This window comes from Electrona antarctica (assembly GCF_951216825.1).
Source record: "Electrona antarctica genome assembly, chromosome: 20".
In the NCBI taxonomy this organism is placed as follows: domain Eukaryota; kingdom Metazoa; phylum Chordata; class Actinopteri; order Myctophiformes; family Myctophidae; genus Electrona; species Electrona antarctica.
Window position 1 is genome coordinate 465,379 of NC_136801.1, and position 15,192 is coordinate 480,570.

Here is a 15,192-nt window from a genome sequence, read left to right on the forward strand (position 1 = left end):
CCAGACCCAGAAGTAAAATTCCCATTCATGTTGCCCATAGGGAATTTTAGTATCAGCCATAATATCGTAACAATTCAATGTACACTTACCATTGTGGTCGTGGTTGTAAACTGGTTCTATATGCTCCTGTAGAAACCCCAAGCATGCATGCTATCACTCTAGTTTTAGCAAAAACAATCTTTATGCGCGATCTCATGGAGAAGTACTACATTACCCAGAATGCTAAAGTACAAACATCCGGTGATGTCGACGTCTGTGATTGGTGGAGGTTGCGGTTCCCGTGGAAATCGTTACTGCCCCCTGTTGACCGGCCATAGATTAGAACACTATTCTAATTCTATTTACAGTGAGGCAATATGATTTCTTTATCGAATATGTTGCGCTATTTTAAAGACGAAGAAAAGAGTGTCCGCAGAGGTGAAAATCACTACGCGTCTGGCCATGTCCTGGCATGTTCTTTTTCGCAAGGCCAGTTTATTGGCTCTGTCAGAGCCAGTATGAAGAACATGACTTTCAAAGTTGTGGTAAGTTCAGAGTAAACTAACGTTTATCTCTCTACATAAATCAAACTGACTCAAACAATTCATGTCATAGTGGGAATTACGAATTAATGAATGAATGAATCAATAAACAGCAGGGGAGAACACAAGCACCAGTACCACCCAGAAGTACCACCATTATGACTGATGTTAAAATACAGTAGTGTACAGCAGGAGATCTCCCTCTCTCACACACACACACACACGCACACGCGCACACACACACACACACACACACACACACACACACACACACACACACACACACACACACACACACACACACACACACACACACACACACACAGACAGACAGACAGACAGACAGACAGACAGACAGACAGACATAAATATTCTAATGGTTAGTGGTGGTGAAAGTACTCAATTTGTTTTACTTAAGTAAAAGTATCAATATTGCAATGTAGAAATACTCTGTTAAGTACAGTCAAGGTAATCAGAAGTTATTTCTAGCACTCATTGTGCAGAATGTCATGTTTCACAAGGTATTATCTATTATACATTTGAAAACATGTGCCCAAGCGCACGCACAGGAACACAAGGCACCAGCTACTACGTCACTGACACGCTGCAACACGCTGCAACACACACTGCAACAACACACTAACACGTCACACACTTACCCTCCGCGTCGTTGGTTCCCTATCTCCTCATGTCGCGCCGCACGGCCACACTCGACACCAGCCGCGTAAAAATTGTCATCGCACTGCCACTAAAGCCGGCTCCCGTCCACACTCGCAAACAATATCAATATCAATAATAAACACAAACACGCCACAAGCACCGACACCCCCGCCTAATTTGTTGCCACGTCTATGAAAACAAGCACAGAAAAAATGCCATTCAACACGCTACTTACACACACTACCACTCGCTTACAATACGCGGACCTGCCAACACTACATTCCCTCTCCCATTGGCTCACAGCCCACCACGTGACCCACACAGGGAGGGAGACGATTGCGTGATGCTTCTATGTACAGGATTCTATAGGTCACCACTTTTGGTGTGACACACACACGGCTTCTGTTTACTAGAAGAAGAAGAACTACACAGCGCACACTCTGATTCTAACTTGGACACTTACCATAATGCTAACACGACCGCGTCGACACCTGGCGTGGTACAAGCGGGACAAACCCAGGCGCATATATGGATACCAACAACAACACTACACGCACACGCGCGCGCTGCAACAACAAACAGCTACGTACAGTGTGTGTGTGCGTGCGTGCGTGCGTGCGCGGGGGGGGGGGAATTTGGATCGCCTCGCGATGCCGCGACAATGGCACTACACTACACAGGGCTCGCCAGTGCCACTACGTACTCGCATTTGCGACTTACAATATCACCGTGCGAATTGTAACATTCACTTTGTAGCACCGCTGCGACTACACAATCCAAACTACTTTAGAGCTACACGTTGCGCCGTTTACATCCACAACAATGTGTCACTCTCTCGGTTCTGCACCGCTGCTGGAGAAGTATAGCACTGTCGAAGGCAGCGCAACTACTCCCCCCCCACACACACACACACACACACACACACACCCCAGAGAGGGAGGAGAGAGAAGAGAGCGAGAGAGAGACAGAGCACACACGTCTTCACGTAGGAACACAGAGACAAAGACAGCGCTTTCCAGTCCTTACCTTTTCTCTCACATTGTTTTCTTAGCTTTGTGACTGACCAATGAGAAGCAGATTGTATTGTCTGCAAAGCAACTATGTGTCTGTCACAAATAAAAGTTCTGTCCTGCAAGCCCATGTCATGTCAACACAGACAAGGCAGCTGTGCGCGCGGTGACTCCTGCAAATTACACTGACCCAATATTATTTTGTACAACCTAGCAAAGCATAACATATGATGGAGAATAGGCTGGTCTCTCTTTTTACAAGACATACGCCATTGCATACAGGTTCTCAACCTTTTTAATTTCAAGGACCCCCATAACTCTGACAGTAAAACCAAATGGACCCATAAGAGTCCCATTTCATTCCATTTGTACAGTATCAGAGTTAAAAGTTATAAAACAGTCCATTTGGTTCCATTTGTACACTCTCACAGTTACACACCTGTAGGGTCCACTTGGATCCATTTGTACACTCTCAGAGTTACAGACCTATAATGGGTCCATTTGGAACCCCCTCAAGGAACCATGAGGGTCCCTGGATCACACCTTTGAGAGCCACTGCTTTCAAAAAATACATAACTAATATAGAGCATATTTGATCAATTTAATGTTAGGCTACAGATTATTTTGACATCTGAATTTAACAGAACCGCCCACGCACGACACATGCACATGCACGACGTGCACGCGCATGTCCACATCCACATGCACGCGCGCATGTGTCCTCTTTTTGCTCATTCAGAATATGGTATGCCTACACACTTAACATAATGCAAACACGCAAATTGCGCAAACGACTGCATCGACACCTGGCGTGGAACAAACGGGACCAACCGAGGCGCATATATGGATAAGAACAACAACACTACACGCGCGCGCGCGCACGCGCTGCAACACAAAACAGCTGCATAAAACGCGTGTCACTGTGGACTTCTGTATCTGTGGACTTCTGTATCGCAACGCGGGGCAACGCAACTCTGGGATGAGCGGGCCGAAGGCCCGCGAAATTCTAGTATGTATACATAGCACATAGCACTTACCCTACCCCCTTAGACAGCACTTTTTTAGACTTAGATAGCATTTGAAACAGACCTATAGCATGTCATGTAGACAGCACAATAACAGTACAGCATAGTATAATATATATGTATAGCTTATATGTATAGTGTCATTAATATAGATATGTTCTAGTTACGTTCTTAGCTTATGCATGTTTCTTGATAAATGCTGTTTATATGTGATGTATTCCCATGCTTTTTGTTCTTGCTTAATGTAAGTCGCTCTGGATTAAGAGCGTCTGCTAAATGCCTAAATTGTAAATTGTATACAATTTATCACAAAACAATGTTGTAAGCTTGTAGATTGGCTAATAGGGCTGAAGTGTATATTTTGTAATAATAACCAAAATCTACAAAGTAACTAACTGCCTGGTAACTAAAGTTTTCAATTAATTGAAGTGGAGTAACAGAAAATACATTTGTGAAGTTGTTATTTAAATCATGAGGCAACTTTGGATTTATATAAAATGTAATGATTATTTTAAGAACATATGCTATCCATTACATTGAAGCTGTGATTTATTTTTGTTATCAAGTATCAAACATTGAAGCTGTGATATCAAATCTACTGTACTCTCCCTTCTGTAGATTTCCACTGGTGACTCTGGAGTCATTACCAGTACTGACTGTGACTGTCCCCGTGGCGCGCATAAATGCAGCCATGCTGCTGCACTTATGATCTGGGGAATCCACAACCTCAGTTCCACGGATGTAGAGTGCCAGTGGAAAAAAACCTAAATTGCCTGATGAGGTAATAATAATAATAATAATAATAATAATTGTCCCTGAAGGGACATTTGTCCTCACAGGTTTGTTCACAACAAGACACAACACATAACCATAAAGCACAACATATCAACAAGACAATAATACTGTAGGCAGATTGTTTAATGCCACAATGGCTGAGGGGACAAAACTCCTGCTAAAGCCAACCTTTTTCCACTTCAATGTTCTGTGTCTTTGCCCAGATAGCATGAGGTTGAAGTAATGTTACAGAGTATGATCAGTGTAATTTGTTATTGAAGCGTGTGGTGCACTTATTGTTCATATCAGAAAATGTAGGTGTGGGGATTCCGATAATCTTGGAAACAAGACAGGTAATGTTGAAGTTTGTTCCTGTTAGGCATAGACAGTATAGTGTAAAAACATGCAGAAATATACAACAGAAGAGGTTGAATAATGCTTTTGTACAGTAATAACAGAAGATAAGGGGCAATAGGGAGATAGTGATCTTAACCCATTTAGCACTGAGGCCGATTGTTGCTATATACTGTAGATAGCAACAAGAACCCCAAAAGTGGTTCCTGTCCTGATTACATGTTGTCTTTTGTCCAAAAGTGAGTCCAAGATATGTGAAACTGTCAACCTGTTCTACTGTTTAGGTCAAGGCAGTGGAAGACCTTTTTCTGCTGCATCTCCAGCCCGTGACCCAAACACGGATGACCACGAGTGGCTGCGGCATCAGTTCCAAGGCCGGTGGACAGGGATATCCTGGATCCTCCAGCCTGAGCCTGAGACTGTGAACCCGCATGAACCCCTGCTGGACCTCACTGCTGGATCCATCATTGCCACCAACCAACATCTGGGCAGTGATGGCATCCTAGCAGCAATGAATCTGACAGTGGAGCAGATCATGGCCATCCAGACTGCTACAGTAGGACAGAAAGACAGTGAGCTCTGGCATTCCATGAGAAAGGGTAGGCTGACAGCCAGTAACTTTGGCTCTGTGCTTTTAGCAAAGCGTGTCACCCCTTCCCTCATCTCAAAGGTGTGCCAGAGCAAACATCTGGACGGAGTACTGTCCATCCAGTGGGGCATTGCCAATGAGCAGGAGGGAATAAATGCTTTCGAAAAACAGACAGGCATGAAGGTGATTGATTGATTTCTGTTTTTATTGCCAAAATTGCATATACACGAACACATGCAGGTGTTGACACCAGAGGTGGACATAGTATTCGAACCCAGTACTTGATAAATATTCATAATCATATTCATAGCTATGTAGGTGTTTGGCATAAACAAATTGGTATGACATTTCTTATCTCAAAGTCCCAAAAAGTACACAAAATTACTGTTAAATTGAACAGTAATTGAAATTTTACATATCATTTTATAATGGACAATTTACTTTTCGGGCAAGTGGGCATGACCTTTTGTTACCAGTACTTCCCTCTGAGAGCTTATAGTGTCAACCCCTGATTCATGTGTACAATACTGACAAAAGCATGAGTGCTTGCTTATTTCCATTATGTGTCCTTTCAATTGAACAAGGTGAGAGGGTCCGGTTTGTGGCTGAGTCGCAGTGGCATTCTGGGTGCCTCCCCTGATGGCCTGGTGGGTGACACAGACCTCATTGAGGTCAAGTGTCCATATACCTGGAGGGACCATACTGTAGAGGAAGCAGCAAAGCAGAAGTCCTTCTACCTTAAACAGGTAAATACATTTATTATTACATTAAGTTTTTTTTTGGTTTATTTTTTTGTCTATACCCTGTTTTCACTATGGATTTTGACACCCTGTAAAAGTAGACGACAACTATGTTGGCTAATTATTATTTATAATCTTGTCATGGATAATCATGTAAAATCAGGTAATCAATTATGTTGGAATTCATTTTCGAACCAGGTGGAAGATGGCACCTACCGGCTGAAGGAGAACCACCAGTATTGGCACCAGGTTCAGGGTCAGCTGCATTTGGCCCAGAAGACCACCTGCTATTTCACCACCTGGACCCTGAAGCAGTGTGTCATTACGACCATTGAACGGGATGAGTCCTGGCAGGCTAAGATGGGCATCTTAGAGGCCTTCTACAAGAAAAATATGTTGCCAAATCTGCAGTAGTTAGCTGAACTTGTACATAGTTAATTTATTATTATTTTATTTAGGTTGATTGTTCTGTTGCACTGTTCTGTTGCACTATTTTTTGTCCCTGTTGCTGCTAGACATTTCATATTGTTCTTTTATATTGTTCTATTGTTTTATATTGTTCTATTGTTTTATATTGTTTTATATTGTTCTTTATATTGTTCTTATCTTCACTGTTTTTACTGTTGCCCACAGTAAAATGAAGTAGGAAGCGCACTTGAGAGGACTTAGGTTGATTGTATTGTTGCACTTTGTTCTGTTGCACTATTTTTTGTCCGTTGCTGCTAGACATTTTATATTGTTCTTTTATATTGTTATGTTTTATATTGTTCTATTGTTTTATATTGTTCTATTGTTTTATATTGTTCTTTTATATTCTTCATTGTTCTTATCTTCACTGTTTTTACTGTTGCCCACAGTAAAATTAATACAGTAGGAAGCGCACTTGAGAGGACTCTGTAGTTTTTTCTGTGCTACTTTCCTCTACATTTCATCACTTTTAATGTGGTCGCTCATGGATGCCTGTTCATATTTCCCCCCCCGGGTAGTGTTAGATTTTTCAGTTTGTGTTCAAGGAAGGAAAAATGTTCACTGAAACCTGGACTGTACTTAACGCCTTCAGTGCCCAGGGGTCATGGGTCACGGCCATGTCCATCTATTTATCATATCCTATAGTTTAAGATTTGAGTGGATATGATGTTCTGGTATGTAGTTGTGATCAATCAAATTCAGCTTGTTTTCACAAAATACAGCCTTCTCAGAAATAGAACTGGAGTTAGTCAATTTAGTGAATCAAAGTGCGATAATTCTTCCTCTGGTAGGCCCACATATCCATGGCATATCTCAAATGAAAGGTGAAGATGTCTCAACTGACTGAAATGTCCAACTAGAAACATGGGAAGTGTGAACATGACGGACATAAACAGTGATTTGAATGTGACCCTTTTATTTTACTTGCCACACAGCACATGAATAATGACACATGGAACTTTTAATCAAATGGACCGTTTCAGGTCTGTAACAGAGTGTAACACATGGAACCAAATGGACCCATAGGTCTGTAACTCTGAGAGTGTAACACATGGAACTCTCAGGTTTACAGACCTGTAAGGGTCCATCCTTACAGGCCTGTAACCCTGAGAGTGTAACACATGGAACCAAATGGACCCTTACAGGTCTGTAACTTGAGTATATACACATTAACAAAATGGACCCTTACAGGTCTGTAACCCTGAGAGTATATACACATGGAACCAAATGGACCCTTAGGTCTGTAACTCTGAGAGTGTAACACATGGAACTCTCAGGTTTACAGACCTGTAAGGGTCCATCCTTACAGGCCTGTAACCCTGAGAGTGTAATACATGGAACCAAATGGACCCTTACAGGTCTGTAACTTGAGTATATACACATTAACAAAATGGACCCTTACAGGTCTGTAACCCTGAGAGTATATACACATGGAACCAAATGGACCCTTAGGTCTGTAACTCTGAGAGTGTAACACATGGAACTCTCAGGTTTACAGACCTGTAAGGGTCCATCCTTACAGGCCTGTAACCGTGAGTATATACACATGTAACCAAATGGACCCTTAAGTCTAACTCTGAGAGTGTAACACATGGAACTCTCAGGTTTACAGACCTGTAAGGGTCCATCCTTACAGGCCTGTAACCGTGAGTATATACACATGTAACCAAATGGACCCTTAAGTCTAACTCTGAGAGTGTAACACATGGAACTCTCAGGGTTACAGACCTGCAAGGGTCCATCCTTACAGGCCTGTAACCCTGAGAGTGTAACACATGGAACCAAATAAGACCCTTACAGGTCTGTAACAGAGTATATACACATGTAACCAAATTACATTAAAAAAAAGAGGGGAAAAAAAGAAAAAACACTAATAATACAAGTTAAAATGAATGGTAATTAACGATATTTTTGGGGCAGGTGCCTATGACCTGAGGGCAAGTAGAACATGACCTGTACTTGGCCGACAGGCAAGTGCCTCTGAGACAGCTCCGTCAAAACTACACCATGTTGCATCTTTTCTATTCCAAATGAACTGCAACTTCTTTGATCAAGGGCTTTTGGAGATTAACCAAAGCACAGCAGAGTTGCACCACCACGTCGGCATGGCTTCGCAAGGTGTGAGGAAGGTTATGCAAGATTCTAAAATCTTTCAAACGAGCATTTGCTCTTTCAACATGGATCCTGGACCGTGCAATGTCTTTAGTAAGTTTGATCTCACTCTCTGTCATCTTGCCGTGAGTCAGAAATGGTGGGATGTTCACACTGACTCCTTCTGGCACAATATCTCGGATTAGAAAACCTTTGTCTGCTAGTATAAGATCACCTGGTTTGAAGACATTCAGGATCCCACTGTTAGCCACTATGGCCTTGTCAGAAACTGACCCAGGATACAATTTGCTGCAGTAAGTTATGACAGCATTTGGCACCACACCTAGCAGGATTTTAAATGAATGCATCCCTCTGTATGATGAGTATGTGTGCTTCTTGAGGTACATGGAGGATGGCGCAGCTATCTTAACATCTGTGCAATCGATGACCATTCTGCAGTTGGGATACTTCCGGAACGAGGCGGGTAAACTTGTCTTGGCACAGTGGACATGATGTCCTTGAACCACAACTTGTGGAGAACATGGATGAATGTAAGTACTACATTTCTCACAGTAGTGGCGCCACACTGGAAGAGCTGAGCAAGATGCAACATGGTGTAGTTTTGACGGAGCTTCATGAGAGTGATTAGTATCTGGTCTTCTAAAGACATGCATGTGACCTTCCAGCCGTGATGATAGACAATGGACTCTTCAAACCTCTTTGTGTAGCCAACGAAGATGTTAAATATACTTCTGTCTGGGAGGCCAGTTTCCATTCTAAGGACAATTTCCTTAATGGTTGATGCAGAGTACCTGAAACTTTCACGTTTTGGAACACGTCGGTCACTATGCAAACCTTCCTCTACAAGCAGTCCCTCTTCCACGGGTGGATTACCCTCCATGGGTGGGTGTTCCGCTACAAGCAGTCCCTCTTCCACGGGTGGATTACCCTCCATGGGTGGGTGTTCCGCTACAAGCAGTCCCTCTTCCACGGGTGGATTACCCTCCATGGGTGGGTGTTCCGCTACAAGCAGTCCCTCTTCCACGGGTGGATTACCCTCCATGGGTGGGTGTTCCGCTACAAGCAGTCCCTCTTCCACGGGTGGATTACCCTCCATGGGTGGGTGTTCCGCTACAAGCAGTCCCTCTTCCACGGGTGGATTACCCTCCATGGGTGGGTGTTCCGCTACAAGCAGTCCCTCTTCCACGGGTGGATTACCCTCCATGGGTGGGTGTTCCGCTACAAGCAGTCCCTCTTCCACGGATGGACTGCCATCCATGGGTGGGTGTTCCGCTACAAGCAGTCCCTCTTCCACAGTACAACGGGGAAAAAAGTAGTTATAAACTTATAACATGATGGAAAGACATCACAGTCAAGGGAACACCATCAGTAAGGTGGGCAAATATACAGTATCTCACAAAAGTGAGTACACCCCTCGCATTTCTGCAATTATTTGATCATATCTCTTCATGAGGCAAAACTGAAGAAATGTCAGTGTACAGCTTGGATATCAGTGTAGATTTTATTTTCCCCTCAAAATAACTAAAAACACAGCCATTAATTCCAAACTGCTGACAACAAAATGAGTACACCCTTAAGTGAAAATGTCCAAAGTGGCCCAAGTGTCAATATTTTGTGTGGCCACCATTACTTTCCAGCACTAGCTTCACCCTCCTGGGCATGGAGTTCCCACTCCATGCTACTCTAAATCCTATTGAGCATCTCTGGGGCATCCTCAAACAGAAGGTGGAGGAGAGTAAGGTCTCTAACATCCGCCAGCTCCATGATGTCATCATGGAGGAGTGGGAGATGATTCCAGTGGCAACCTGTGAAGCTCTGGTGAACTCCATGCCCAGGAGGGTGAAGCTAGTGCTGGTAAGTAATGGTGGCCACACAAAATTTGTTGCCAGCAGTTTGGAATTAGTGACTGTGTTTTTAGTTATTTTGAGGGGGAAATAAAATCTACACTGATATCCAATTTACAATTTTACAATTACAATTTAGGCATTTATCAGACGCTCTTAATCCAGAGCGATTTACATTAAGCAATAACAAAAGCATGGCATACATCACATATATAAAAAGTAGTTATCATGAATCATGCGTAAACTAAGAACGTAACAGTGGAGTATCTATGTAAACTATACATACTATACTATATAATATATTATACATGTGTACTATAAAGTGCTATGACTACATAAAATGCAATTCTAGAGCTGTCTACGTAACAAGCTATAGGTCTGTTTAAAATACTATCTAAGTCTACATAATGTGCTATCTAAGGGGCTAGGCTAGGGCAAGTGCTACGGGCCATGGTGGAGTCTGAAGAGGTGGGTTTTCAGACTACGGCGGAAGATTGGGAGTGAGGCTGCAGTTCTGACTGTGATGGGAAGTGCATTCCATAGTTTTGGAGCCAGAAGGGAGAAGAGTTTGGGGACGTGTGGAGCGTTGTCCTGGCGTTTTTAGTGAAGGTACCTCCAGCTTCCCTGCATTGGCTGATCTGAGTGCGTGGGAGGGTTTGTAGGGTACGATCATACTTGTGAGATATGGGGGAGCCTAGCCGCAATTTGCAACTCTATATTTTTTTACAATGGGATGAATATAGAGTTGCAATACCCTCCATTGACTCCCCACTCATCATATTGCGTTTGCGATCTGCTGGTCTTAAACGACGTTAAACTCACCAACATTGCAGCTGTAGTCCAAGCTTGAATTATCCTCTTTCAATCTGCCGAGCTTGTTTGTCATAAAAATCCCCCGTAGACATGTTATGAGCTACTTTCTGTCCAAAATATTCCACAAGTGATATTCCTGCCGTAATATTCAACCTGCCGTAAAACAAGACGTGTGGGAGAGCGCTTGTTTAATAGAAGGCCGTGCGTGACGAGGCGTCTCGCTGCGTCGGCCTCTTCTTTGGGTGTCTTACCTGCGCAGGTAAGATTCTATTAAACAAGCGCTCTCCCACACGTCTTGTTTTACGGCAGGTTGAATATTACGGCAGGAATATCACTTGTGGAATATTTTGGACAGAAAGTAGCTCATAACATGTCTACGGGGGATTTTTATGAAAAACAAGCTCGGCAGATTGAAAGAGGATAATTCAAGCTTGGACTACAGCTGCAATGTTGGTGAGTTTAACGTCGTTTAAGACCAGCAGATCGCAAACGCAATATGATGAGTGGGGAGTCAATGGAGGGTATTGCAACTCTATATTCATCCCATTGTAAAAAAATATAGAGTTGCAAATTGAGGCTAGGGGGAGCCATGCCTTTGGTTGCTTTGAATGCCAGCATCAGAGTTTTGTATTCTGTGCGGGCAGCGACCGGGAGCCAATGGAGGGAGCGGAGAAGGGGGGAGACGTGTGAGACTTTTGGCTGGTTGAAGACCAAGCGGGCTGCGGCATTTTGGATCAGTTGGAGGGGCTTAAGTGCACATGCCGGTAGGCCAGTAAGGAGGGAGTTACAATAGTCAAGTTTTGCCAAGACTGTTGTCTGGATTAGGAGCTGGGCTGACTCCTGGGTGAGGAACGGTCTAATTCGTCGTATGTGGTAGAGTGTAAACCTACAGGATCGAGTGACAGCTGTGATGTGTGTTTTGAACGAGAGCTGACTGTCCAGGACAACACCAAGGTTCCTGGCTGTCGGGACAGACTTTACCAGGGCGTTGTCTACGGAGATAGTTAGCTCCCGCATAGGGCAGGACTTAGCTGGGAAGAACATCCAAGCTGAAGCTGTACACAGACTACTTTACATTGTATCAAAGTGTAATTTATTCAGTGTTGTCTCATGAAGAGATATAATTAAATATTTGCAGAAATGCGAGGGGTGTTTCACTTTTGTGAGATACTGTATAATGTACAAATAAGATGTGCAACATACAATGCTCTCCATGGGTGGGTGCTGCTCCACAGCCAGGCTCCCTTTCCTTCCACGCCCAGGAAAACATTTTGGACCCTTCTGAAGTCCCTCCGTAAAGTGGCAGCTGCACACCCTCGAATTTTTATTGGGAACCATGTTCCCACGCCTGGGGGGGAAAAAAAGAATAAGAAAAAAGAAAAAGGATACAATCTTAGTTATCGCAGGCATAATAAAGTAATATATACAATCATAATATGGCAAATAACTGGTCTAGCTACCAAATTAATACAGTAAATACTGATAAAAAACGAACAGTTTGAGAGATGTTTGAGCTGTAAGGCAAGGGAAATGTATTTTATAGCACAAATCAACAATGCAATTCAAATTGTTTTACATAAAACAAGCATTAATATATCAAGACAGCAGAGTCTCATTCAGAAAAAAGCCATGTTATTTTTAATCAATATGAATGAATGAATGAATAAATGAGCTGTAGATGTTTATATAAGTCATTAGTATCCCTATTTGTGTAGGTATAGGAATAATTAATACTGTAATGTTGAATGATTATGTATATGAAAACTTAAAACCTTGTGTTTATCTGATTGCCTCAAGACCTTATCATGACAAATGTTCAGTGTTCTTTGTATATAATCACTTAGCCCGTCTCCGGACCCCCCGGGTTGAGCTCCTTTGGACCCCTACTGCGTAGGGTCCGGTCTCACCGGCGTCAAGCGACATGGGATGCAATCTGATTTACCCTGACTTAGCCCTGTGCTGCGGTGTGGGTGTCACACTGACATATTCCAAACGAAGCATATGAACGCTATAGGAGACAACGAACCATCTGACCCCCCCCGCGAACGGCTCAGAAGCCGTTAAGTATTTTTAATGTTTGTACGACCGTTTTGGCAGCTCTGAAATTCTCTCTTGTTGACATCCCATTGTACCGCCTCTCGGCATCTCGGTTGGCTAGCAGCGCCTCCCTACACGCCTCGTAGGCGCAGCTAGCCAACCGTAGGCGCAGCTAGCCAACCGAGATGTCAACAAGGAGGGACCGAAGAGAGAATTTCAGAGCTGCCAAAGCGGTCGTACAAACATTAAAAATACTTAACGGCTTCTGAGCCGTTCGCGGGGGGGGTCAGATGGTTCGTTGTCTCCTATAGCGTTCATATGCTTCGTTTGGAATATGTCAGCGTGACACCCACACCGCAGCACAGGGCTAAGTCAGGGGAAATCAGATTGCATCCCATGTCGCTTGAATCCGGTGAGAAGGAACCCTACATAAAGTCATCAAAATGTCAGAAACTTTAACGTAGGGTTCCGAAAGGAGCTAATAATCACTGGACTGGGGAGACTCATGTTGACCATTGGTTTGAGAAATTATTTTATGTGTTGTGTTATTTTAACAGGCAAATTTGACCGAAAACACTGAAATAATGGGGGTGGAACGAACTAATACTAAATAAAATGAGATCATAACATCTATGTAATTGTACAGTTGCGCCACAGCTGCTTATCCTATGCAGCTCAGTGATAGTTTACATATTAACATAGTGTTAGTTCACATATTAACATAGTGTTAACAACGTAAACAACGTAACTAGATCACAAATTTACATGAAAATGAAATTATAAGTTAAAACGTGGACCTACCGTATACGTCTCGTCCATAATGTGAACGCCGACTTGTTCTTCGGGAAACAGTGGAAACTGCAAGTATTGACCCCAGGCCGGTGGTTGCAGTCGGGAACAAAGCACTGCCCCATAATTATGGTACACACACGACTGATAAACTTTTTAATGTAGACTAGATATAAAAGAAAACACTACACGACTGACGACTCCAGTGCACGACTCACGCGGGCAACTTTTTCCAGGAAGTGAACGTCAGTCGCAATGATTCATGGGAGTGTAGTTTCAGCATTTTGGACAAAAAGTATGTACACAGTGTTGTACCCTGCCCCTTTTTTCTTCTTTCTGATTATTTATTCGGTGCAAAAAATGTAGTTTATTGTCATGATTTCTCACGACTCGAGTTGGCTTTGTACGAGCCTTAAAAGGTCTTTAAATAAATACGTTTCAAAATGTCTATGAGGAAAATGAATGGGAAAATACTTCCTGGTCCCGGCCAAGGACAGTCTAAGAAGGATGAGACGCGAAGACCGTACGGGCGACGCCATGTTGCTTTGGAAGGAAAGAAACATGCGCAGTTGAGACCAAGGAAGCTGAACGCGGAAGTGTTGGCTGCATATAGCCCATTGCGCATGTTTCTTTCCTTCCAAAGCAACATGGCGTCGCCCGTACGGTCTTCGCGTCTTATCCTTCTTAGACTGTCCTTGGTCCCGGCGTCCGTTCTGAGAGGGGGAGGGACTGCGACGCTCTTAGACACACAGGGACTACAAATGTCACGCCCCCAAATGAGACAGCGGCCCCACTTCTGGTCCGTTGGCACGGATACTGCAGGCCAGCCCATAGAAGTCCATTGAAATTCAACTGTAGTTAGCCTACTTTTAAAATAATATGAAATTAACTGAAGACTATATTGATTTGAATAAAAATATGTTTTCCAAATGTATGTGTCTTTGTCAACACATATTGTTGTTTTCTCATTAGAGGATGTATTTCACATTTAATTTACCACTTGAATGAGTTACCCATAATGTTAACGGAGCAGAGGGGAGACGGCAGACAGAGAACCTGTCGCTTTTAAGGACGTCACTGCCTTTACGAGGCTACGAGCGCTGACTTTGAAGAGTGGAATTCTCAATATACATCCCGATCCCGACTGACTTTGTTATTCATGTCTATATTTTGAACATGTCACGGGCTTACTATATATGTTCTACCTACCACGGAGCTCCGACGGTGTGTTTTACCGCTGTCAACTTGTTGTATAATTAACTTTGCTGAATAGTTGCATGGGAAAATAACCCAGCTAAATGGAGGAGTGACATCCTGACATTTTCAACTACCTAGTGAATTCTCCAGATGAGTATTAATAATAGACTTGCAAGATGCTGTTTAGATCATTTTCAACAAATGCATATAAAACGAAATACAACAAATATATCTGGGTATTGAAAACCTCAAGGGATGC

General features: G+C 43.1%; 1 long non-coding RNA gene across 1 annotated transcript; it reads right to left on the reverse strand.

Moving 5' to 3' along the window:
- Positions 1-8,060: 8,060 nt before the first annotated feature.
- LOC306912744 lies at positions 8,061-14,075 on the reverse strand. Its single transcript, XR_013788435.1, has 3 exons — positions 13,749-14,075; positions 12,114-12,258; positions 8,061-9,540 (listed from the first exon to the last, which is right to left on the reverse strand). It is a non-coding gene; the product is annotated as an uncharacterized lncRNA (long non-coding RNA).
- Positions 14,076-15,192: the final 1,117 nt, after the last annotated feature.